Source organism: Bos javanicus, chromosome 9 (genome assembly GCF_032452875.1).
Source record: "Bos javanicus breed banteng chromosome 9, ARS-OSU_banteng_1.0, whole genome shotgun sequence".
Lineage (NCBI taxonomy): Eukaryota > Metazoa > Chordata > Mammalia > Artiodactyla > Bovidae > Bos > Bos javanicus.
The window spans coordinates 20,852,529-20,878,152 of NC_083876.1; positions in this window are offsets into that span (position 1 = coordinate 20,852,529).

Here is a 25,624-nt window from a genome sequence, read left to right on the forward strand (position 1 = left end):
ATATATATATATATATATATACATATACATCTTCATTTCCATTTACCTAAACCTATATGAAGGTCAGGAAGCAACAGTTAGAACTGGACATGGAACAACAGACTGGTTCCAAATAGGAAAAGGAGTATGTCAAGGCTGTATATTGTCACCCTGCTTATTTAACTTATATGCAGAGTACATCATGAGAAATGCTGGGCTGGAAGAAGCACAAGCTGGAATCAAGATTGCCGGGAGAAATATCAATAACCTCACATATGCAGATGACACCACCCTTCTGGCAGAAAGTGAAGAGGAACTAAAAAGCCTCTTGATGAAAGTGAAAGAGGAGAGTGAAAAAATTGGCTTAAAGCTCAACATTGAGAAAACGAAGATCATGGCATCCGGTCCCATCACTTCATGGGAAATAGATGGGGAAACAGTGGAAACAGTGTCAGACTTTACCTTTTTGGGCTCCAAAATCACTGCAGATGCTGACTGCAGCCACGAAATTAAAAGACACTTACTCCTTGGAAGAAAAGTTATGACCAACCTACATAGCATATTCAAAAGCAGAGACATTACTTTGCCAACAAAGGTCTGTCTAGTCAAGGCTATGGTTTTTCCTGTGGTCATGTATGGATGTGAGAGTTGGACTGTGAAGAAAGCTGAGAGCCGAAGATTTGATGCTTTTGAACTGTGGTGTTGGAGAAGACTCTTGAAAGTCCCTTGGACTGCAAGGAAATGCAACCAGTCCATTCTGAAGGAGATCAGCTCTGGGATTTCTTTGGAAGGAATGATGCTAAAGCTGAAACTCCAGTACTTTGGCCACCTCATGCAAAGAGTTGACTCATTGGAAAAGACTCTGATGCTGGGAGGGATTGGGGGCAGGAGGAGAAGGGGACGACGGAGGATGAGGTGGCTGGATGGCATCACTGACTCGATGGACGTGAGTCTGAGTGAACTCCGGGAGTTGGTGATGAATAGGGAGGCCTGGCGTGCTGCAACTCATGGGGTCGCAAAGAGTCGGACACAACTGAGTGACTGAACTGAGCTGAACTGAAACAGCATAGTAAAATGCAGAGACAGCACTTTGCTGAAAAATGTCCGTATAGTCAAAGTTATATGGCTTTTACAGTAGTCATGTATGGATGTGAGAGTTGGATCATAAAGAAGGCTGAGTACTGTAGAATTGATGCTTTCAAATTGTGGTGCTGGAGAAGACTTAAGAATCCCTTGGACTGCAAGGAGATCAAACCAGTCAATCCTAAAGGCAATCAGTCCTGAATATTCATTGGAAGGACTGATGCTGAAGCTGAAGCGCCAATACTTTGGCCACCTAACGCAAAGAACTGACTCATTGGAAAAGACCCTGATGCTGAGAAAAATTGAGGGCAGGAGGAGAAGGGGATGACAGAGGACGAGATGGTTAGATGGCATCACTGACTCTATGGTCATGAATTTGAACAAGCTCCCAGAGTTGGTGATGGACAGGGAAGCCTGGTGTGCTGCAGTCCAAGGGTTAGCAAGTAGTCAGACATGACTGAGCGACTGGACAACAACCAATATATGTATATACATCTTCATTCCTATTTGCTTCCAGAACAGATAAAAATACACAAGTTTACAGGTTTTTTTATTCATTATAATTTTGGTTTCCCTCATGGCTCAGTGGTAAAGCATCTGCCTGACTATGAAGGAAATGCAGGAGATGCAGGTTTGATCACTGGGTCAGGAAGATCCTCTGGAGGTGGAAATGGCAACCCATTGCAGTATTCTTGCCTGGAAAATCCCATGGATAGAGGAGCCTGGCAAGCTACAGTCTGTGGGGTAGCAAAGAGTAGGAGATGACTTAGTACACACACATACACATTCAGTGTAATTTAGGTCAATTCCATCCTCAAGCTATTAAGGAGGCATGATATACTCACCAGTAAGTTATCTCTCAGTGAATTTCAGGATAAATTATTGCAGGAATTTTTATTATAAACAAATTAACCTATTTCAAGTTTACAGATATGTGTTTTAGAGTATATCTCAATTTTCTAAGTTTCTTTCTGAAATCTAAATGTTTAAATTACTTTTTGCTTTAAATCTTAGGATTTGTTTTATTTTTGTTCTTGCAAATTAGGCTTCTACCAACTAACAGTAACAATTATCTAATAATTCAGTTAAATGAAGAAATAACTATAAAAGGATAAACAATCTAAACATAAGAGCAAATCTCCATTTTTGATATGGTCTTGTATATTTAACAACTCTGTTTTGTCTAGCAAACTTAAATTAAAATAATGTGCTGCTGCTGTGTGTGCCTAATTGTGTCCGACTCTTGCAACCCCATAGACTATCAATTCCCATAGAATGTCTACCAGGCTCCTCTGTCTATAGGATTCTCCAGGCAAGAATACTGGAGTGGGTTGCCATTTCCTTCAGCAGGGGATCTTCCTGACCCAGGGATCGAACCCAGGTCTCCTGCATTGCAGGCAGACTCTTCACTGACTGAGCTATGAGGGAAGCCCAGTAAAATCATAGCAAATATATTTTACATGAATCTGAGAGACACTGCATGGTAAATTATTTGGCTTGAAAATAACAACATGACATGGAAGACTTAATTTTCAAAGATTTTTTTTTTTTTAGATCTTGAAACAAAATTCAAATCATAAAAATTTTACATAACACTTTGAATGTTTTTTTTCAATATATACAGACAAATATTCAGAGTTGAGATGTTTTAGTACCATGCTCACTCATTATTCTTCCCTTTTCATATTGATAGTTCTTTTTTTTGAAGTAAGTTGATTCACGATATTGTAATTTCAGGTGTACTGTACATTTGAGTCTCTATTTTTATGAATTATATTCTATTAAAATTATTATAAAATATTGACTGCAATTTCCTGTGCTGTAAAATACATCATCGTTTATCTGTTTTATACATAATAGTTTGTATCTCTCAGTCCCATACCTCTGTCTTGCTCTTTGCCTCCTCCCTCTCCACACTGGAACCTAGTTTATTTTCTGTTCCTGTGAGTATGTTTTGTTTGTCTTTCTCTGTCTGACTTATTTTGCTAAAGCACAATAGACTCTAGATCCATCCATCCATATCACTGCAAACTGTACAATTTCATTTATTTTTAATGGCAGAGTAACCATCCTTATGGCAGAAAGTGAAGAAGAACTAAAGAGCCTCTTGATGACAGTGAAAGAGGAGAGTGAAAAAGTTGGCTTAAAGCTCAACATTCAGAAAATGAAGATCATGGCATCCCATCCCATCACTTCATGGCAAATAGATGGGGAAACAGTGGAAACAATGTCAGACTTTATTTTGGGGGGCTCCAAAATCACTGTAGATGGTGACTGCAGCCATGAAATTAAAAGACGCTTGCTCCTTGGAAGGAAAGTTATGACCAACCTAGATAGCATATTCAAAAGCAGAGACAACAAAGGTCCATCTAGTCAAGGTTATCGTTTTTCCAGTAGTTATGTATGGATGTGGGGGAGTTGGACTATAAAGAAAGCTGAGCAGCAAAGAACTGATGCTTTTGAACTGTGGTGTTGGAGAAGACTCTTGAGAGTCCCTTGGATTACAAGGAGATCCAACCAGTCCATTCTAAACGAGATCGTTCCTGGGTATTCATTGGTAGGACTGATTTTGAAGCTGAAACTCTAGTACTTTGGCCATCTGATGGGAAGAGCTGCCTTATTTGAAAAGACCCTGATGCTGGGAAAGATTGAAGGCGGGAGGAGAAGGGAATGACAGAGGATGAGATAGTTGGATGGCATCACCAACTCAATGGACATGGGTTTGGGTGGACCCAACCCCATGTTGGGCGGGAGTTGGTGATGGACAGGGAGGCCTGGTGTGCTGCGGTTCATGGGGTCACAAAGAGTTGGACACGATTGAGCGACTGAACTGATACTGAATGTTTCATTATACATATGGTATATAAAACACATCTTTTTTATCCATTCATCTGTTGATGGACACTTGGGCTATTTTCCATATATTGGAAATTGAAAACAGTGCTGCTATGAGTATTGGGGTTCATGTATCTTTCTGAATTAGTGATTTTGTTTTTTCTGCATATATCCAGGAGTGGAATTGCTGGATCATATGATAATTCTATTTTAGTTTTTTGAGGAGGCTCTATAATTTTTTCCATAGTGACTGTACCCCTTTACACTCACACCACCAGTGCACAAGAGTTTCCTTTTGTCCACATCCTTTCCAAGAGTTGTTATTTGTAGATTTTTTGATGATAGCTGTTCTGACAAATGTGAGGTGACAGTGTTATTTTTATTTGCATTTCTTTAATGATTAGCAATATGGAGCATCTTTTTAACCAAGCGCCTCTTGGTTATCTGTATATATTCTCTTGGACATCTCTATTTAGGTTCTCTTCTCTTTTTTTGATTGGGGTGTTTGAGTTGCTTTATTTAGTTGAATTAAACTGCTTACCTATTTTGGATATTAACCCCTGGCTGGTCACATCATTTGCAAATATTTCTCCCCATTCAGTAGATTTTCTTTATGTTCAGTCTATGGTTTCCTTTGCTGTGCAAAAGCTTTTAAATTTAATTAGGTTTTATTTATTTATTTTTGCTTTTCTTTGCCTTAGGTGACAGATTTTAAAAAATTGATATAATTTATATCAAAGAGTGTTCTATGTTCTCGTCTATAAGTTTTATGATTTCAGATCTTTCATTTAGGTCTTTAATCAACTTTGAGTTTATTTTTGTAGATAGTATGAAAAAAGTTTTAATCTCATACTTATATTATTATTGCAGCACCACTTATTAGAGAAACTGTCTTTTATTCATTGCATAATCTTCAATTATTGGCCATATGCTGCTGCTGCTGCTGCTGCTGCTAAGTTGCTTCAGTCATGACCAACTCTTTATGACCCCATAAACAGCAGCCCACCAGGCTCCCCTATCCCTGGGATTCTCCAGGCAAGAACGCTGGAGTGGGTTGCCATTTCCTTCTCCAATGCATGAAAGTGAAAAGTGAAAGTGAAGCCTCTCAGTCATGTCTGACTCCTAGTGATCCCGTACACTGCATCCTACGAGGCTCCTCCGTCCATGCCATTTTCCAGGCAAGAGTACCGGAGTGGGTTGCCATTGCCTTCTCCGATTGGCCATATGGGCATGGGTTTATTACTGGGCTCTCTACTCTGTTCCATTGACCTATGCATCCGTTTTTGTGTCAATACCATGCTATTTTGATACAGTAGCTTTGCAGTATAGATGAAATCTAGGAGAGTGATACTTCCAGCCTTGTTATTTTTTTCTTGAGATTTCTTTGGCAACTGTGTGTCTTTTGTGCTTCAATACAAATTTTAGGATAATTTATTCTAATTCTGTGGAAAATGTCATGGGTATTTTGAAAGGGGTTATGTTAAATTTATAGATTGCTCTTGGTAGTATGGCCATTTTAAAAATATTAATCATTCCAGTCCAAGAACATGGGATATTGTTCCATTTCTTTTTATGATTTTCATTTCCTTCATGAATGTCTTATAGTTTTAAAAGTTTAGTTCTTTCATTTCCTTGGCTAAGCTTATTCCTAGGTGTTCTATTTTTTTTTTTGATGTGTTCTAAATGGAATGGTTTTTCTGTTTTGATATTTTTTGCTCTCTCTTACTGATAGTTCATTTTTAGTATATAGAAAAGCAATAGATTCCTATATATCTTATATCTTTCAATTTTGCTAATACAAAATGGAGTTCTATTATATATGACTCTGCTTTTCTCTTGCTACTTTAAAAACTCTTTAACTTTCACCATTTTAATTGTGATATGTCTTGGCAAGGATGTATTTGGAATAATTATTGAGGGGGAGGACTTCTGTCCTTTTTCTACCTGGGTATCAGTTTTCTTTGGGTTTGGGAATTTTCAGCCATAATTTCATCAAATACATTTTTATCCCCTTCTCTCTTTCTCCTTCTGTGCATGTGTGTTAAGTCACTTCAGTTGTGTCTGACTCTGCGACCCTACAGATTGTAGCCCACCTGTCCTTGGGATTCTCCAGGCAAGAATACTGGAGTGGGTTGCCTTTCCCTTCTCCAGGGAATTCTCCCAACCCTGGGCTTGAATGCATGTGTCTTACATCACTGGCATTGGCAGGCAGGTTCTTTACCATTAACACCACCTCAGAAGCCCATTTTTCTCTTTCTGAGACCCATATAATGTGAGTGTTGGTACAATTAAAATTATCCCAATGGTCTAAAAACTGCTCTCATTTTTAAAATTTTGATTTTCCTTTTGTTGCTCTGATTGGTTGAGTTTCATCATTCCATTTTCTAGATCACTTATGCTTTATTTCTGTATCACTTAGTCTGTAATCATTTTTTCTAGTGTTTTTTTTAATCTGTATTTCAGTTATTAAATTCTTCATATCTGACTGTTTTTTTTTTTCTAGTTCTTAGTTAAAAATCTCACAGTGTTCATTTATTCTTTTCCTAATTCAGTTAACATTCTTATCACCAATGTTTTTGAATTATTCATCTGGTAAAATGTTTATTTCTGTTCCATTATTATTTTTTTCATTTTTTTAAATCTTCCTTTTTAAATTGAGATCTGTTCCATCACCTTTTCATTTTGTTTGATTTTCTCTGCTTCTATGAACTTAGGTGAAACAGTCACCTATTTCAGTCCCAAAGGGGTGTTCTTAAGTGGGAATATCCCTATAAAAACTGCACGTGCCCAGTATCTTTGGTGGGAGGGCTTGATTGGATGTGGATACAAGTCATGCCTTTCTTCATGGTGTGCTGAGAGCTGTCTCCTTGGTAGAGGTGGGGCTGGTGATGGAGGAGTTAGAGCTGGAGCCAAGTGTGAGACAAGATTCCCCCTTTGTCCAGTGACTACCACTGTCCCGTCAGGGCTGGGGTTTGATCCCAAGTCGCTTACCCCTTAGGAGAAAAGTTATGACTCACCTAGAAAGCATAATAAAAAGCAGAGACATTACTTTGCCAACAAAGCTCCATCTAGTCAAGGTTATGGTTTTTCCAGTAGTCGTATATGGATGTGAGAATTGGACTATAAAGAAAGCTGAGCACTGAAGAATTGATGCTTTTGAACTATGGTGTTGGAGAAGACTCTTGAGAGTCCCTTGGACTGCAACGAGATCCAACCAGTCAATCCCAAAGGGAATCAGTCCTGAATATTCATTTGAAGGACTGATGCTGAAGCCGAAACTCCAATACTTTGGCCCCCTGATGTGAAGAACTGACTCATTTGAAAAGACCCTGATGCTAGAAAAGATTGAAGGCAGGAGGAGAAGGGGATGACAGAGGATGGGATGGTTGGATGGCATCACCAACTCCATGGACAGGAGTTTGAGTGAACTCCGGGAGTTGGTGATGGACAGGGAGGCCTGGAGTGCTGCAGTCCATGGGGTCACAGAGTCAGACACGACTGAGTGACTGAACTGAACTGAACTTGATCCCAATTTGCTGGAGGAAAAGCCCTGGGGGCCAGGCCTGAGTGGTTCGGTTCCCTTTGTCTGGGTTTTCTCCTCTCTCAGCCCTGAGACCTTCATCCCAGAGGAGGGAAGTACTGAAGCAAGGAGGAACCTGTGTTGGACTCTCAGTTTGTGTCTGCTGCAAACAGAGGCCTGGGCTGTCTCCATCCTGCTGCCTGTGCAGGCACCAGCAGTTGTTTTGCTTGCTCTGCTCACATGCAGCCTCAGGTCCCCTTTGTCCTTCACAGTGATCATGGCTCCAGCCTCCACAGCCCCTGCCCTATTGTGGAGCCCAGGGCAGATTGGGCACACGTGAAATCCTGGTGACTGTTGTCAGAGTTCTGGGTTGCTTTTAAGGCACTGCTTGAGTACATGCCCACAGCTCTTCTGTTCATTCCAGTGTTTCTCTAACCGGCCAAGGGGGTTAATCTTCCCCGTATAGATTCCAAGGCTGGGATGCCCAATCAGTGGCTCGAACCACTCACTCCCCAGGGTGGGTCTCTGCTCACATAATCTTTTTTTCCTCTGAGCCCCTTCCCAGGGACACAAAATCTGACCTGATTGTTGATCTTCCCTTCCTATCCAATTACATGTGTATCTTTCTTACAATCTTCTTGCAAAGGAGTCTTTCTGCCCATTTCCAGTCAGCTATCAGTGAAAACTGTGCCACATGTAGATGTATTTTTGATGTGTCCACTGGGGGAGGTGAGTTCTACATCCTACTCTGCCATCTTGATCTACTCTCTTGATATATATTTTTGATAAAGCTCACTATTTCTTAGAAAATGTTACCATTTGACATGCATTGGAGTTCTCAGCACATTACATGTTTCAACACTGTAATACTATCAGGGCTCCCCAAGTTTCATTTCTCATTCTGCTCCCCACAATATCTTAACTTCTCAAGTATCTTCAGTTATCAAGTATATATGGATGATGCACAGAATTTTATTTTCTGCTCAGTAATCTCTCCTAAGTTCCAGACTACAGCTTCTTAGTGGAAATCTTCACATGGATGTCTACCAGATACATTAAACGTGACTGTCCAAACCTCTTCTGTATTCCTCATTTCAATGAATTAGGTATCATGTTTCACCCAGCCTTAAAACCAGGAACCTGAGGGCTAGTTTTGAGTTCTCCTTCTACCCACTTCCTATACTTAATTGATCATGGAGCCATGGCTATAAAAATGTTATTTGTGATGCTGTACTTGTTATAAAAATTCCATAGACACAAATCATGTGTTATTTGTTATGCAATACACAAATAGGAAAATATATGATTGGGAGATAAACTGTAACATGTGTATCAAATTTATTAGTACTAAAGTTGGGAAAAGCAGATAAAACTGTGATCCAGAGATAAAAGTGAATATACAGATTCATGTAGGAGCCAATGTCAACAGCATGTTGTGAGCTCAAGAACATGATCAATTTGGTCATATGTATAAGGCTTTTAATTTAATGAATAATATTTACAAAACCTTTTTTTTTTTAAATTTTGTACTATATCCTAGGAAACTGCTTTTATTCTTATTATTTACTAAAAATTTCTGGTAGGAATTAAAGCAAATTACTGTATTTGGGGAAAGTTAAGTATAAAGATTTAATGCAATCAATCCAAACTAAAAGCATTATTTATATCAAGCCAAGCACTAGTCTGGGGCTTCCCTGGTAGCTCAGATGGTAAAAGAATCTGTCTAGCTTTGCTGGTGACTCAGACAGTAAAGAATCTGCCCTCAATGTAGGAGACTCGGGTTTGACCCCTGGGTCGGGAAGATCCCCTGGAGAAGGAAATGGCAACCCACTCCAGTATTCTTGTCTGGAGAATTCCATGGACAGAGGAGCCTGGTGGGCTACAGTCCGTGGGGTTGGAAAGAGTCAGACTGACTGAGCCACTAAGCACAAGCACTACTTTATCTATGTAGTATTTTCAAGTGTCACTTGCTGAGTAATATACTCTTGATGAAAACATTAACTGTTTTCTTATTAAACAATTTTTAATAATATTTACAATTATTAAGACTTGAAAGTTTCAATTTACAGAAAGATAATTGGAATGTACTAAATAATAAAGTTTCAAAATATAAAGAGCAAAAGTCTACATAAATCCTAGAAAAATTTTGCAAATATCCATTAGAGTGAGAGATTTTAATACACATTTCACAATTATTGATAGTTGAAATAAAATTAACACAGTTTTAAAGAAGACCTGAAATTTGTAATTAAAAACTTGATTTATTGGAAATTATATTTCTATTAAAATATCACTTACCAAAACTGATTCAAGAAGAAATAACAACATGGCACCTACAAATAAATGTAAAAAACATGTATATAGGAAAAAGTACAAAATTTTATTAAAAATCATTATAAATAGTGCCTTCATAGATAAGAAGATGCTGTATCCTAAAGGTGACATTATCTCTAAGTTGATTAATAAATTTAATGTCATTCCAATGGGATTTTGAGGACTCTGAGTTTATAAAGATAAACTGAAAAGAAAAATTATAAGTTATAAAGCTAACTGAGGCCACGTGGCATTGACTCAGAAATAAGTAAGTACCAGTGGAATGAGACAGATATCAGAAACAGATTTAAATTTGACTCACAAAATTACCACCAGGAGCACTAGGGAGTGAATAGACCAGTGAGTACATATAGTTTATTTATTGTGGATCTTTAAAAAATAAATGAAATGGGCTACCTACTGCATATCCAACATCAAAATTGTTTGTTCATAGATGAAAAGCTTTAATGCTTATGTTAAAATGGAAAAATTTTTAAAGGGAGACAATTATATGAAACAGTATTTCATAAAAGAGCCAGCAGAAATGATCCATACACATATGAGAGATATTAAACTTCATTAGGAATCAGTCAGACTGTAAAGATCATTTTATTATACTAGTTGGGCAAAATGTAAGTCTTGTAATTTCCAAAATTGGATTAATAAAGACTCTTACACATTTCTGATGGGAGTATAATTTGGCATAGAAATTGATTGCATCTTGAAAACATGGATCTTTCAATAATCTATAACAATTTCACTGTGTTGTTGTTGTTCAGTCACCCAGTCATGTCCAACTCTTTGTGACCTCATGGACTGCAGCACGCCAAGCTTCTCTGTCCCTTACCATCTGCCAAGGTTTGCTCAAGTTCATGTCCATTGCATTGGTGATGCCATTCAGCCATCTCATCCTCTGATGTCCTCTTCTCCTTCTGCCCTCCATCTTTCCCAGCATCAGCGAATTTTCCAACGAGTTGGCTATTCACATCAGATGACCAAAATACTGGAATTTCAGCTTCAGCATCAGTCTTTCCAACAAGTATTCAGGGTTGATTTCCCTTAAGATTGACTGGTTTGATTGCCTTACTGTCCAAGGGACTTTTAAGAGTCTTCTTCAGTCCTCTTAGCACATTTCTAAGGCATCAATTCTTTGGTATTCTGCCTTCTTTATGGCCCAGCTCTCATAACCATACATGACCACTGGGAAGACTATAGCCTTGACTATATGGACTTTTCTTGGCAGAGTAACGTCTCTGCTTTTTAGCACATTAAGTTTGTCATAGCTTTCCTGCCAAGAAGCAATTGTCTTCTGATTTCATGGCTGCAGCCACCATCCACATTAATTTTAGAGCCCAAGAAGAGGAAATCTGTTACTGCTTCCACCATTTCTGCTTCTATTTGCTGTGAAGTGATGATGGGACCAGATGCCATGATCTTAGATTTTTAATCTTTAGTTTTAAGCAAGCTCTTTCACTCTCCTCCTTCACCCCCTTCAAGAGGCTGTTTAGTTCCTCTTCACTTTCTGCCATTAGAGTGGTATCATCCACAAATCTGAGGTTGTTGATGTTTCTCCCACCTATCTTGATTCCAGCTTGTAACTTATCCAGCCCAGCATTTCTCATGATGTGCTCAGCGTATAGGTTAAATAAACACCAGACAGCCCTGTCGTACTCCTTTCTCAATACTGAACCAATCAGTTGTTCCATGTCCAGTGCTAACTCTTGCTTCTTGACCCACATATAGGTTTCTCAGGAGACAGGTAAAATAGTTTGGTGTTATCTCTTTAAGAGCTTTCCACAGTTTGTTATGATCCACACAGTCGAAAGTTTTAGCATAGTCATTGAAACAGAGGTAGATGTTTTTCTGGAATTCTGTAGCATTCTCTATGATCCAACAAATGTTGGCAATTTGATCTCTGGTTCCTCTGTCTTTTTTAAACCCAGCTGGGACATCTGGAAATTCTTGGTTCACATAATGCTGATGCCTAGCATGCAAGATTTTAAGCATGACCTCACTAGCATGGGAGATTAGTGTAATTGTCTGATGGTTAACACATTCTTTAGCACTACCCTTCTTGGGAATTGGGATGGGGATTGACCATTTCCAGTCCTGTGGCCACTGCTGGGTATTCCAGGTTTTCTGACATATTGAATGCAACACCTTGATGGCATCATCCTTTAGGGTTTTGAATAGTTCTACACGAATTACATCGCATCTACTAGCTTTATTAACAGCAGTGCTTCCCAAGGCCCACTTGACTTCACTCTCCAGAACATCTGGCTCTGGGTGGCTGACCACACCATCATGGTTATCTGGTTCATTAAGATCTTTTTTGTACAGTTCTTCTGTGTATCTTTCCATCTCTTTTTGATCTCTTCAGCGTCTACTAGGTCTCTACTGTTTCTGTCCTTTATTGTGCCCATCCTCCCTTGCTTTTCACTTCTCTTCTTTCTTCAGCTTGCAAAGCCTTCTCAAATAACCACTTCGCCTTCTTGCTTTTCTTTTTCTTTGGGGTGGTTTTGTTTGCTGCCTCTGGTACAATATTACAGACCTCTGTCCATCGTTCTTCAGGCACACTGTTAACTAGATCTAATCCCTTTAATCTATTTGTTACCTCTACTGCATATTCATAGGGGATTTGATTTAAGTTGTAGCTGGCTGGCCTAGTGGGTTTCTTAGTTTTCTTTAGTTTAAGCCTGAATTTTGCTATGAGAAACTGATGATCTGAGTCACAGACAGCTCCACATCTTGTTTTTGCTGACTGTATACAGCTTCTCCAACTTCGGCTACAAAGAATGTAATCGACTGATTTGGATATTGACCATTTGGTGACGTCCGTGTGTAAAGTTGTCTCTTGTGTTGTTGAAAAAGAGTGTTTGCTATGACCAGTGCTTTCTCTTGGCAGAATTCAGTTAGCCTTTGCCCTATGTCATTTTGTTCTCCAAGGCTTGTTACTCCAGGTATTTCTTGACTTCCTACTTTTGCATTCTAATCCCAACTGATGAATTGAACATTTTGTGTGTGTGTGTGTGTGTGTGTGTGTGTGTGTGTGTGTTAGTTCTAGGAGGTCTTTTAGGTCTTCATAAAACTGATCAACTTCAGCTTCTTCAGCATTGGTGGTAGGGGCATAGACTTGAATTACTGTGATGTTGAATGGCTTGCTTTGGAAATGAACTGAGATCATTCTGTCATTTTTGAGGTTGCACCCCAGTAGTTCATTTCAGACTCTTTTGCTGACTGTGAGGGCTACTCCATTTCTTCTAAGAAATTCTTGCCCACAGTGGTAGATGTAATGGTCATCAGAATTCAATCTGTCCATTCCCATCCATTTTAGTTCACTGATTCCTAAGAGGTCAATGTTTATTCTTATCATCTCCTGTTTGACCATGTCCAGTTTACCTTGATTTATGGACCTAAGATTCCAGGTTCCTATGCAAAACTGTTCTTTGCAGCATTGGATTTTACTTTCATCACCAGACACATCCACAGCTGAGGGTCGTTTCTGCTTTGGCCCGGTCACTTCATTCTTTCTGGGGCTATTAGTTCTTGTCGTCTACTCTTCCCCAGTAGCATAGTAGACATCTTCAGACCCAGGGGACTCATCTTTCAGTGTCATATCTTTTTGTCCTTTATGCAGTTCATGAGGTTTTCATGGCAAGGATACTGGGGTGGTTAGCCATTCCCTCCTCCAGTGGATCATGTTTTGTCAGAACTCTCTGCTATGATCCGTCCATACTGGGTGGCCCTACATGGCATGGTTCATAGCTTCATAGAGTTATGCAAGCCCCTTCACCACAATAAGGCAGTGATCTGTGGAGGAGCAATTTCACTATACTGTGTGTATAAAATCTGAAAATAGCCCAGAATTTCCTCACAAAGAAATGGATAAATAAAATTGTGATTTTTTGAAGAATAAAATAGTATAGAATTTTGAAAGTAGACATAGGTTATAATAATGTTAAAACTCTTAAACAAAGGGGAGGAGATGAAGTCAGGAGAAAAGAAAGGAAATGAAAGGGACACATTCAAATAGCTGTTATCCCTTAAGAGGAAGCAAAAGGGATGAGATGGAGAATAAGCACATAGATTTTGATAAGTTTGATCGTATTCCAGTTCTTGGGTTGGGTGGTTGGGTTCATAGGTTTTCACTTTGTTGTGAACTTCATAGCTTTTACATGTATACTGAACACTTTCCTTTGTATAAATTGAATGCAATTATGTAATATAAACAATCTAAAAATAATGTAAAATGCATTTCACTTGCATATTTCTAACCCATCAACATTACCAATGCACAATAGAACTTTCATACATATTTAATAAATCAAAGGATGAGAAATTAAAACACATTTTGAATATTCATAGTAGAAGAGAAAGACTTCAAAATGCCCATGAAAAGGAGGGCAAAACAGTGTGGAACAATCAAGTATTTTGATATACAGCACAAAGCCCAAGTTAAATGTAAAAGAAAGTTTATGACTGAGAGGCATTTCTTAGACCACTGAATCCACTCAGCCAGATGTCATTTCACTTTCAGGTAAAAAGAACTATGCAGTTCTTTGTATTTATAGTCTTCAAATCTCCTTCTTAGAGCCAGAAGACCAAGGCCAAACAGAAATAAATATCACCAAAATCTAAGCGGTAGAATCTATTTGTAAAATACATAACAGGAAATTCAGTTCATAAAACAACACTTTCAGGCAGAGGTCATTAGAATTTTAAGATTATTGGCAATTATCAAACACTCTTCCAAATTACTAAAGAGCTAACTTGCTTTTAGGTAGAGTGAAATTCTCCGTACCGGAATATCAATTACCCCACTTTTATTTTAGATTGACAAAGGGAAATTAAAACTAATTACTGTATTTGTGTGGGTGCTACAATTTGTCGAAGGCTTGTAAAGGAATAATGTTAAGCTGATAATTCAGAGAAAAAGCCTTTATCACATGGATACATTTCTTTTGGGCGATTTAGCAAATATGTGATTGTTTTACATGAAACTCTTGGCTAAACCAGAGAAAGAGCTATATTACAGTCTAAAAATACACTTCTCAAATGAATCACCTAACATGGCAAGATTTTTCTCATCACCACCAAGCAAGACTTCATTACATAATTTAGTGTTTTAGAATCCTTCTCCACAGCCAGGCTACCTTGGTTCAAATCTTGGCTCTAGAACAACCACATGTATGCTTTTGGGAAAGTTTCTTAATTCTTCTGTGCCTTAGTCTCTTCATCTGAAAATGGGAAATAATATAGCACTTAATTCATAGAATTATTATTAGAATTGATGTCCACATGGTAGAAAACTCAATAAATAATTATTTCTTAAATATTTTCCTGGTATTATAGTAAATAAGATAATTTTATAATAAAGTAAGACCCTGATGCTGGGAAAGACCAAAGGCAGATGAAGAAGAGGGTGACAGAGGATGAGAGGACGGAACCACCAGTTCAATGGACATGAAGTTGGGCAAACTCTGGGAGATGATGAGAGACAGGGAATCCTGGCATGCTGCAATCCATGGGGTTGCAGACTTGGACATGAATTAGTGACCGAAAAATGACAAATTATAATAAAAAGAGATAATATGTAAAATAGCATCAATTATCCTTGAGTCTTTATTTATATTCCCAGATACAGTGCTTGGCATATGGTGGACACTTGAGTAAACATATTTGGGGATGTTGTTCCTCAATTTTTCAATGAAATCTTTTTTGACAACCTATTTACAATGACTGAAGAAAGAGAGCACTGAGGAATGGTTGGGGCTAGGCGTAAGGCCAAAGTCACATAACACTCCTCAGGAAGCTTCTGGAACTTCCCCAGTGGCTTAGTCCTAAAGAATCTGCCTGTAGTGTAGGAGACTCAGGAGATGCAAGTTCGATCCCTTGGTTGGGAAGATCCTCTAGAGAAGAAAATAGCAACCCACGCCAGTATTCTTGCTTGGAAAATCCCATGGCCGGAGAAGCCTGGTAGGCTACAGTCCATGGGGTCACAAAAAAGTTGGACATAACTGAACATGTATACACAGACACCAGTCACTGTACTGGGCTCAGTAAACAAAAGTCCAGTTTGGGTGATGGTGTTGTAGACACAGGTGAGAAAACATAAGGATATTATTTAAGAGAATTTGCAATCATTAAGGTTTTATTTAAAAATAATTTTCCAGAAATTTTGAAAAATTTTAGTTCACTGACAGTAGGAAAGGAGTTGCACATTTTCTCCTCTATCATCTGCTCTCTGGGCTGGGAAACAAGTTGCCTTTTTCCCAGATTTATTGGTGATATAGTCATGTAAGAGATGAGTCAAAAGGAAAACCCTTTCCTGCGGAGCTCTGCACAGCTGTCTCTAGAAGGGAGAACAGTTGCTTTCATTGCTAGCATTTAGAATTTTTCTGGCAAACAATGTAATTCTTTTTATCTTTCCTCCCTTTTTTTTTTTCCTAATTAGAAGTTATTCTCAATTGCTAGCAGCAGAGACACTAATTTTATAGAGCTTTAGAGTGTTAATGGAAAAATGACATCTAATAAACTATTAAAAAGATTAATTTATGGAGGGAATCTTAGTGAGAATTTGCAGTTACATAAACTCAATTTTTCTTCCACTTAGCACTTTCTGTATAGAATGTGTGTAAAGTTAAACTTACGTGGTATTAAAAGTGAGTGTGTACCTGTCCACACTGTATGGCTATTCATGGTATTGACTTTAATGGTATGCTCGGCTGGATTAAATTTTAGTACAAAGTGAATTTAATACCTAGGATTGCTTATACTATTTCCTGAGGTTAAGCTAGTTCCTCTTAAAAAAAGTCTGGTCATGCAGATATTGAATTCAATGTTTGTTCACTTTTAATCGAGGTTTTATGACTGCTTGGTCTTTAGAAAGCTATTCCACATGAAAATAGCATCCCCTTTTCCCTTCCTCCTCTACAGCCACCAACCCAGGAAAAGAGGGATTTAAAATTGTTTCAAAATATTATGATACGGCACGGGCTGGCTTTCACATCTTACAAGTTGAAACAGGCCTTTGCTAACTTGCAATAGGCCGTGAAATAATTACGTTGTGTGCTAAATGGCACTTTTCAGTTTTCATTTGTGCTTCAACACTCAGTTTTCAGTAGATCATTTAGGGAAGATCAGCATATTCTTTGGAAATGAAAAACACACCCCAGGTCAGGGCAGCACTGCCTGATGGGAAAAGAATGCAGCCCACAAAGGTGGTCTTTGTGAGACCTGTCGACGAGCCGGGGTCTGGACCAGAACTGGCAGGCTCACAGCTTCCCCTAGTGACTGCCCCTGAAATACTAAACTCATCTGTGTTGGAAGGTGTAGATTTAAGGAAACAAGTAGGCTTTTAAGACACCTGCCCCCTCCTCCAGAACAAGGATTAATTTCACACATTTAGATGAACTCCTTCAGCAAAGGAGTTTGATGCTGTGCAATGGATTTGGATGAAGGACCATACAGCTTGTTGACTTCTTTTTTTAATGAGACTAGAACCCCTCAAGTTCAAAGTGATCACTGGAATCATAGGAACATTGACAACTTCTAGAAATGAACTGAGGACCCCAATCGGATTATTCTTTGTTGTGAGTCTTGGGCTGTTTTATCAAGAGAGACAGCTACTGCATTTCAGACTTGGTATTCATTTCTTCAGGCCTGTTTTGAAAATGAGATACTTTGAAGTTCTATAACTTAAATGAAAAATGACATTACTAGTATTTGAGAATATTTTTTCCTTGAAAAAAATCTTAGGGATTTACACCTTATCTAAGTACCACGTTGAATTCCTTTCCCACTTTTACCTCACACAACAGGCAGCCTGCCAAGGGCAGCAAGGAGCTGAATGATCTAAACTGTCACATTTGATTTTAAATAAGGGTCAAATTCTTATTTCTAGTTCTTTCTTTTTGATTCCAATTCTTATGGCATCATTTAAATTCTTTTTGTCATTTTAAAATATGTTTCTCTCAATTTATAATTACCACCCTTCCAACCACACTGGAATCTGCAGGAATATTCTGCATTAGATTTATGAGGCAACAAACATCTTTAGCACCTCGTTCTTGAGGGAATTCAAAATATTTTAATGCATTGAATTATTATGTCATTGCTGTACTGTGGGAAAGAGAAGTGATAAATAGCATTCTTATTTACAGAGGAGGAAAGAAGGAATGAATCTTTTCTATCACTTAGTGGTGAATTGGAGCTAATGGATATCACTCTGCTCTGCAATTCCACAGAACAATTCGGCATTTTGTGAAAAAGATCTGTTATTTTCTTCTTTTCTCTCTTGTTTATCATTACATGTAGATTTTTCTTAGTTTCGAAAGGGTGCATGCATCCCAGTGTTCACGGCAGCCCTAATTAGCCAAGACATGGAAGCACCCTACATGTCTATTGACAAATGAATGGATAAAGAAAATGTGGTACATATATACAATGGAATATTATTCAGCTATAAAAAAGAGGAAATAATGTCATTTGCAGCAACATGGATAGACCTGAAGATTATCATACTAAGTGAAGTAAGCCAAATAGAGAAAGACAAATATCATATGATATTGCTTGTACAAGGAATCTTAGTTGTTATTAAAATACATTGATACATTATTGACTCTTTTCTTTAAGTTTCTGTAATAATGATGCACTATATAGTCAGTATGTGTAAGGGCTTTCCATTTTGCAAGTACTCTCAAATCCATTGTGCTGCTACTTTTGCCCCTTACTATCCCCAGAGGTGGTGAATAATATCCAGTATCAGGGCACTTCTCTATGGCAGAAGGGAGACACAGAGTTCCAGAATTCTGATTTCAAAATCTCTCCCCTTTCCTCTCTTTACAGCTTCCTTTTGTGTTCAATAACAAAGTATTACTTCTGGGCAATTCCCTGGTGGTCCTGTGGGCAGGACTTTCCTACCTGGGGATGGATTCAATCCTTAATGGAGATCTAGGATCCCCAAAGCCAAGCCAAAAAAAAAAAGCAGAGCCAAAAAAAAAGTGCTACAAAGTTTTATTTGTCATGTGTACATTTTTCCATCTTTAAGAATGTAGAGCCAGTTACTAGGAGGTATCAGCTGGAAGGATATATAAAATGTCCTGACCCCGGGGACACATTTGCCTACAAAGAACAAACTTTGTTACTCTTCTTAGCCAGAGACTATGGGGAAACAGTGGAAACAGTGTCAGACTTTATTTTGGGGGCTCCAAAATCACTGCAGATGCTGACTGCAGCCATGAAATTAAAAGACGCTTACTCCTTGGAAGGAAAGTTATGACCAACCTAGATAGCATATTGAAAAGCAGAGACATTACTTTGCCAACAAAGGTTCGTCTAGTCAAGGCTATGGTTTTTCCAGTGGTCATGTATGGATGTGAGAGTTGGTCTTTGAAGAAGGCTGAGTGCTGAAGAATTGATGCTTTTGAACTGTGGTGTTGGAGAAGACTCTTGAGAGTCCCCTTGGACTGCAAGGAGATCCAACCAGTCCATTCTGAAGGAGATCAGCCTTGAGATTTCGTTAGAAGGAATGATGCTAAAACTGAAACTCCAGTACTTTGGCCACCTCATGAGAAGATTTGACTCATTGGAAAAGACTCTGATGCTGGGAGGGATTGGGGGCAAGAGGAGAAGGGGACGACAGAGGATGAGATGGCTGGATGGCATCACTGACTCGATGGATGTGAGTCTCAGAGAACTCCAGGAGTTGGTGATGGACAGGGAGGCCTGGCGTGCTGGGATTCATGGGGTCACAAAGAGTCGGACATGACTGAGCGACTGAACTGAACTGAACTGATACATTAAAATATTATTTTCTTGGAAGAACTGAGATCTATGGTCTCTCTTAATTTTAAAGAGGTCCATAATATTCTGTTCTTATAAAAACTGTTCTTGAAATCAAAGTTTCTAGAAATTCTCTGTCTACATTTATCGACTGCCACACCATCAGCATTCTTAGAGTGGAGGTACAGACCATTTGGTGAAGAATTTGCCAGGCTTGGTCTTATTGAATAGATATCAGCTTAAAGGAATGCAGAAAACGAAGTCTTGTGTAAGATTTTTCAATTCTCTTTTTTAATATAACAATTAAAGCAAGAACATAATAGGTGTAGACTTTCATCCATTCCTTGGTTTTCATAACAGAGATCCTAAGGTCTTTCTGTTCATTCACTGTTCAGTCAAGATCCCAGAGAATCTCATAGGATTAATCCACTTGCTTGGATATGGCTAAAAGGATAAGTGAATCCTGCAAGAGCTGACTTTTAAGGAAGACCTGTCTTTTTCAAATACCAAGGTACATTCCTAGGATGCATCACATGCACAAAAATATTCTGAAAATGGTAGTTAGTTTTTTTCTTTAATAACATACCACCAGCACCATTTACACCATTTAAGATACCTGTTCCATTTCCTCCCAAATCTCCTCCTATGCTGGGGTGTCTCTAAAAGGAGCTGGCCCTTTCACAGGACAGAGGCTGGGAACCAGACATGCTGTATCTTCCTGGCAATGGTAGTGCATGAGCAGGAGAGGGCAATTTAAAACATTTTTTTTTTTTTCCTGAAAGAGACTTCTGCATTTGTTAGAAAAGTAAGTGCAAAATGGGGCATAAATTTAGGGAGTGCCGAGCAACTGGTAGGAGGAAATTGAAGAAGAAGGAATGGAGATAGTCACAAAGCTCTGAAAAAAAAAAAAAGAGAAAGTGAGCTCCAGAAAGTTTGAAATTGATTCAAAACAACATAGAAGATTCAGCCTAAGACTGCTGCTGCTGCTGCTAAGTTGCTTCAGTCATGTCCGACTCTGTGCGACCCCATAGATGGCAGCCCACCAGGCTCCCCCGTCCCTGGGATTCTCCAGGCAAGAACACTGGAGTGGGTTGCCATTTCCTTCTCCAATGCATGAAAGTGGAAAGTGAAAGTGAAATCACTCAGTTGCATCCAACTTATAGCGACCCCATGGACTGCAGCCTACCAGGCTCCTCCGTCCATGGGATTTTCCAGGCAAGAGTACTGGAGTGGGGTGCCATTGCCTTCTCCCAGCCTAAGACTACATGGGTTTATTGTAAGCAATCCCAGGAATGGCTAAGAGCTATTTATTTAAGCCAGAATGTATGACTATGACAAAATGGTTAAAAAAATGAAATCATTCTATGGGTTGAGAAATTCTTATACTTTGTTTATATAATAAAGTATAAATCATCACCTTTTAAATACTAAATTAAAATTAGTAATTAATTACTAATTACTAAAAGTGGAATTCAAATATGACCTGACAGCTCTCCCTCATCAAAGTGTTGCTGGTTGCTTTTGGTCAGTCTAGAAAAATAACTGGAAGCCTCTTTCCTGAAAGTCTCTACTTGCACAAATCATTATTCTTGGCCTATCAATTTGGTTTGCCAAAGTGATTTTTAAGAATAACCCATGAAAACCAGTATGATCAAAGGCTTTGCTGCCGCCAAGGAGCCCTGTAGGTTTCCATCCACAGCTCTGTAGGCCACATCTGTAACCATCACTTGGTCACCATAAACAGCAGAGTCCAAAGGCAGCAATCGACCTATGTCTCTTGAACTCCTTAAATTAGTTTTTTGCCTTTCTGGCTCACTCTACCACAGTTTTGTTACAGTTTTGTTTCAATTTTCAGGGACACATAGTTCTCCAAAAGCTCTTTGGTAATCTGTGATAGTTTAGAGATTTCTCAATTCTGTTTTGTCATTCCAATATCTTCTTCTCTTTATCTTCCAGAAAGTTGTAAAAAAATTCACTATTGATAGTACCACTACATTCTTTGCCTAATATTATTATTGATCTTGTTTTTGTATTTAAAAATAATCTCTCCTTTCAAGCAACTTTCAGATACAAAGTGATATCAAGTTGTGGACTTTACTGGCTAACATGACTTGGACTTCCTAGGTGGCACAGTGGTAAAGAATGTGCTTTACTACAAAAGCAAGAGAGGAGAATTTGATCCCTAGGTCTGGAAGATCCCCTGGAGAAGAAAATGGAAACCTATTCTAATATTCTTGCCTGGAAAATTCCATGGTCAGAGGCACCTGGCAGGCTACAGTCCATGGGGTCACGAAGAATTGGACACAACTGAGCACACACACACACACACACACACACACACACACACGCTAGTGCATGTGACATGGAAATTCTAAAATATGATACATTCTGATCCTTGATAGTTTAAAATATTTTTCCTGTAAAGTCATTTAGTTGTGGTGTCTTTTTTGAAGGAAATTTGACAATTTGTTCTAATATGTAACATTTTAATTGATTCTCAGTTTCCAATTCTCAAGGCAAACCATAATTTATATTCTTAATTTATAGCCTCCTAAAATATAGGAGAAGGCAATGGCACCCCACTCCAGTACTCTTGCCTGGAAAATCCCATGGATGGAGGAGCCTGGTAGGCTGCAGTCCATGAGGCCACTAAGAATCGCACACGACTGAGTGACTTCACTTTCACTTTTTACTTTCATTCATTGGAGGAGGAAATGGCAACCCACTCCAGTGTTCTTGCTTGGAGAATCCCAGGGACGAGGGAACCTGGTGGGCTGCCATCTATGGGGTCGCACAGAGTCAGACATGACTGAAGTGATATAGCAGCAGCAAAATATAGCCATTTTAAAGGAATTGACATAAAGTTATATATAGTATTCTTTTACAGTTATTAATCTTTTATTTACAGTCATACTTATTTGTCACGGTTATTTTTATCTTTATTATGGACAATGTTAAACATACAAAAACTGAGAGTCTAATCAGCTCTCCACGTGCTTGTCAATTAGCATCAACAATTATTGACTCAGCAAACTTAATTCATCTCTACTTAATTTCATTCTCTGTGGAGTGACATTAAGAGCCAAGTTGTGACAGCACTTTGTAAGTATTTTAGCATGTAACTTCAAAAGATGACAAATTTAAAAACCACTATCCACTAACATTATCACATCTGAAAAGATTGTTAACAGCATCACGTATCTCATAATTGTAGCATCTGCCAAAATAGCTTTATTATTAGTTGCATGTGCTGATTATGCTTTCAATCAATAAATTTCCCTGTGTTTTGTTTCAGCTTTTCTGATTGTAACCCCATGAGATGACCATGTCATTGCCTTTATCCCTTGTAACAGACTGAATAGTGATACTCACAAAATCCATATGTTAAAACCCCTAACCTCCAAGATGACTGCATTTGGAGGCAGGACCTAAAAAGGGAAGCTATAAGGTTAGGGCCTTAATCTGACAGGACACAGTCTTTGTAAGAAGAAGAGACAAAACAAAAATAAAAATTAATAGCTATTCATATCGTCTCCATGTTTGCTGATGCAAAGCCACCTTTTATAGCTGTCTCCCTAAAGCCCAGTGGGCATGCTGGTACATCATTAATCTGTGATGAAACAAATACTATTATAAGAGTGAGTTATCCTTAGAGATGAGTTTATTTAAGTATCCTGTCCTTTATTCTCTGCTTAGTTTTCATTTTGAAATTACTCTTGCTATTTCTATATTAAAATATTTTTTTATTTTATGTACTGATGGTGGATTATTATTTTATTGATTTATCTTATTTTTTTAAATCTATGTCCAAACCTAGAAAACAATGTACTGATAGTTTATTGATCCTAATTAAATAATTTTTAATGCTAGAAAAATAAAATACCACACACACACACACACACACAAACAAGAGGGAAAGATACCAGAGAACTCTGTCTCATTTCACACACAGAAAAAAGGTCAGTGCGGACACAGGGAGGAGGCGGCTGTCTTTAAGTCAGGAAGAGCTTCAGGAGACACCAACCCTGATGACACCTTGACCTTGAACTTCCGGTCATCAGTCGTTTTGGCCACCTGGTCGGTGGCATTTTGTTAATGCAACCCAAGCCAACTAAAACACCCCTTGGGTCCCCTGTATTTCGATGTATGAGGAGTGAGAGCTAGAAGTTCACCAATTATCAGTCTATTGCCCCTCACTTCCCAGTCCAACTTCATTGCATGACTTTTGATCCTGGAACATATTTTCTTTGACAAGTGAGCATGATGTCAGGCTTTATCAGTACCAGGTGCCAAAGGGATCCTAAAAGAGAAAGAAGCTCTGCCTCCTGGTCCTAGGCTGATCTTTGGCCATCTTCTGCAGTGGCACCTCCCTGGGGTGACCTCGCTGGCACCCTCTGGGCAGTTTTGCAGTAAGTTCTGGGACACAGCCCCTCCCATTGGACAGTTTCTCAATCACCCCAGAGAGTGGTTTCCCAGCGAGCTCCCCTGACTGAGTCTCCTCTTTGACAACGTCCTCTGAGATCCCGTAAGAAAGATTCTCAACCAGCTCCTTAACGTGAAGGATCTTAGTGACTCGACGTTCGGTGTGCCTGGACATATTCTCTCCAGTGAGATCTAGATCTCATCACTGATTGGGAGTCTTTTCCAGATTTGTTCCTTTTTGAGTTTTCTGTTTTAACCCCCATAGGAAGCAGCTTTTCCCTGTCTCTGCTACTTACTCTATTATTTAGGATTCTCTGTACCCCATAGTCTCTAATCTCTCATCACAGTAGTCTTGAGGTATAGCAAATACTTTTTTATGTTAAATATTTCCTACCAAATCACTACAGGGTTTCTCTCAACGGTACTCGGACTGATGTGAAAGACTTAATCCTATGCAAATTCAGTTTTTGTTTCTTTGTTGTATTTTTTTTTTTTTTGGTTTGATTTATACATGCATCATTAGATACATGGTGTCTGGATTTCTCTCTCTCTGTGATATTTGCAGTCATTTATCATTACCCTTTCATAAATTTATTAAGGTTTACAAAAGGTTTGAAAACTGACTTTCTTTCATTTCCCAGTTTTACTGAGGTATAATTAAATAAAATTGTAAGATGTTTAAAATGTATAACATGATGATTTAATATAATATAAATTTTGAAAGAATTCCCATCATGTTAATAAACACATCCATCACCTCAATTTACAATTTGCATATTTATTTGAGAACTCATGTTATCCTCTTTTAGCAAATTTTAATTATACACTACAGTGTTATTAAGATATTCTAATTTTATTATTCCTTTTTGTAATAAGTAACTGGAAAACTTTTATAAAATAGAAACATCCCTTTATCAACTATTTAATTATTCTGAAATTCAGATGATACAAAAATAAAAGATATAATAAATGCATAATTGCATCTTATGTTTCCTTCTCCCTTGATTAACTTGTAAAACCATATCTTATTTCATTTTCAAAATAATAATGAAATTATTATTATTATTTCTCTCATTAGCATTCCTCAAATCATCTGTTTGTTTTGTATCATTGTGAATTCATGGAAATAAATGTACTTGACATGGTCTCGTGTCTTTATTAATGTCCTAACAGTCCCAACTTTGTTCCCTTGTTCATTTGGCCTTTTTAAAAGCTGCTTCAGAGTCCTTATTTTCTGCTATGACAAGATATTCCATACTTATCTTGTATGTTTTCTCCTTTAAATCTAGAATCCATGATTTATCTAAAAGACATTGTTATCTTCAGTAGGGAGTGATACTGAGACTCCTAAATCCAGGCCCTTAGGGTGCTTATTACTCTGAGTTTAGTCTAGATATTTTCAGTCTTCAAACTAGGAAATAGGTATTTAAGAGAAAACATATCTTGACTTTATACTGCTATTTCCACTTTAAACTCCAATTTAAATTACTTTTTTGATGTTATTTGCATATTTCTTTTATACTAAAGTCTTGAATCCTAGAGGATATTAGCAAGATTATTCTATGTTTTCAAACATTCTCCCCATTCATCTCTCATCTTTTATGGTTATACTTTATCTACCTTGCCAGGACATTGAACAGTTTCTATTTTCTGGAAAGCTTTTATTAGCAATGAGTATTGAATTTTGGC